Raw genomic sequence first — 2,717 nt, forward strand, 5'->3', positions numbered from 1 at the left:
AATGTCCAGAAATGTGAATAAGATCTGTGATGCATTGACTGGTATAGTATAAAGGCTAGGATATGTCATGTCTCGAAAAACTGACTATCAAAAAATAAAGCAAGCTCCATGGTCTTCTCCTTCCACTCTGCCTATCTGCCTTTTCTGCACGTAGGATTACCCCGTTTGGGATATTTCATCCTTTTCTGTCATTCTCTCTAATTTTTTTCCAGGTCATTCAAATGTGTTGCATGGGTAGAAGAAGAAAGATCATGAAAATCAGCCTAACCTGCAGGAGCAGCTCTGAGATGTGTTGGCTCTGCCAGGTTGTTGCCTCCAACCCCGCGCACTGGCATTTGGAAAAGAGGAGCATCAGCTCCTCGGTGCCAACAGCTGTCTCATCACGCACTGATTCATTTGTCAGCTGTGACTCTGACGGCTGGAGCACATTGGTGACCTATGAGCTGCCTTCTGCATGCATAACAGACTGGCTGCTTAAACTGACAGGAGATAAGCAGCAAGTATCTAACTTTCCACCCCAGAGCAAGATTCCTCTGTATTGTACCCCCAGAGAGGGTTGGGGGATCCTGAAAGAGGATGGACACAGTGTGCAAATAAAACATGCTTCAGACTCCCTAACCTGGCTTGAAATGGTTTGTTTCATTTTATCTGATAGCATAAGGCACACCACAGACTTCAACAATGTACATGACACATAGCCCCTGCAAACAACAATCCTGCCAGCTTCACCAGTTAATATCTAGGGAAGAACTGTAACAATTTTTCCTGAATATTGGCCAGAAACAAGCTTTATATTGCTGCTATCTGTATGGTCATTTCACTAGTCTGTATTTAGAGGACTGGGAAATGGTGTCCCTACTAAAAGCCAGGCTTAGTACAATCTTGTAACTCTTCTCAGGAAATATGCCCTTTAGGTCCTATTTCTTTTTGGCTTTTACTTAGGTTTATTGCATCAGATGAAAACAAACAACATTTTTATATTTCTCTATGTGCATCCTCATGCCCTTTCCATAGGGTGTGAGTGGTGGGCAAGACTGTGTGGCATCATCCCCACCCCACCAGGAAGCTCCAGGGGCATTAAGATACAGGCACACCAGCAAGATGTAATCAAGGGGAATGTGTGCAGGATGGAGCTGTGTGCCTAGGGCAAAACAGGAAAAAAAAAAAAGGGCATCAACAAATGAAGCCATCAATCCAAGTCACTAGCTGCCTCAGATCAGTGCAGACGTGCTGCAGGTCACTGTCACTGGCTGGCTACCAGTGCAGGGCTCCTTTGCAGAAGGATGCTGGTGTGGAATAGCCCTGTGAGATACGACTGGAGGAAAAAGGTCAAGGGGATGCAAATTGTATGAAAAAGCCTGATTTGGACATGATTGAGCTTAATAAGCACTGGGCTGTGATTTTACTGATGATGCTCTATGCCCAGCTCTGCAAAATGCAGTCGCTTGCTGCTCATTTGTATACAGTGCTCTGCTGTGCTTCTCGTTCCTTCTCCCTTAAATGCAGACCCAGCTTTCCCTGTGGCCTTTCTGGGTGAAAATGCTAGCAAGAGAGATGTGCATTAACTCTTGGTGTCCACAGCCGGCCTCCAGAGAGCTCCTCCAGCCAGCTCTGGCTTTGGCACGCAGGCTGCTGTGCTCCTGCCCCTCCTGTTGCTCCTCTGCTGCCCTGCTGCAGGAGTGCTGCTCTTTGCCTCTGCTTTTTGGGGGCTCAGACCTCCCTGTTCATTGAAGCCAACAGAAAAATCCCTGCCATCAATCAGATGTCAAGGCATGGACCCTTATCAGAGTCGAAGACATGGAGCAACCCATAAACCCATATACTCTTTGATTCCCTGCCTGTGTTTTACTGCTCATCAGCTGCAGGCATTTTACCAGCCATTACCCTGACCACAGACTGTAAAATCATGTATTTATGTGGGTATTTTAACAGCTCAGGCTTTAATTTGTCTGGGTAAGCAAATGTGATCATGTTTTAAATTAAAGGTTTGGCTCACAGAAGGTAAACTGCATGAACATAGCAAAATTTTTAAGGCATTTCGGGACTCTGTGATGTATTCCAACTGCAGCTAAAAGATGTTTGTGAAGAGCAGGTGAATTAAATAGATTAAGCCTGGGCTCACTTTTGGGCCGTGGGCAGCAGTGCACAGGGGGAGGTCCCAGTGTGGGGCTGTGCCTGATGGGATTCTCCAGATGCACCACAAGGTTTCCATCAGCATCCTCACAGCAAGGCTAAAATCAGCGAGCATAAGGAAGTTGTAGGTGAGGGTGGCATGACACCAAGCAGTAGTAGGAACTGCATGGCCAATCAGAGCTGTCAGGAGAATTTGGGTCTCTTCAGGAAAAATCATTTTTCCTCCCTCTTGTGCAGAAGGAGCCTTTGAGGTTGGCCACATGGTTGAGAGCACAGTCAGCCCGCAGGGCTGATGTGGCCGTGGGTACTTGGAGCAGGCTTGAGGAGGCCTGGTGGGAATTCACTGCCGAATCATGGAATCAAAGACCTCCAAGATCACCTGGTCCAACCATCCCCCTGCCACCAATTTCACCCACTAAACCATGTCCCTAAGCACCATGTCCAACCTTTTCTTGAACATCCCCAGGGACGGTGACGCCACCACCTCCCTGGGCAACCCTTTCGAATGTCTGACTGCTCTTTCTGAGAAGAAATGTCTCCTCATTTCCAACCATGCTGCATGCCTCCTGGACTATGGAGCATGA

This window comes from Cygnus olor, chromosome 1 (assembly GCF_009769625.2).
Source record: "Cygnus olor isolate bCygOlo1 chromosome 1, bCygOlo1.pri.v2, whole genome shotgun sequence".
Lineage (NCBI taxonomy): Eukaryota > Metazoa > Chordata > Aves > Anseriformes > Anatidae > Cygnus > Cygnus olor.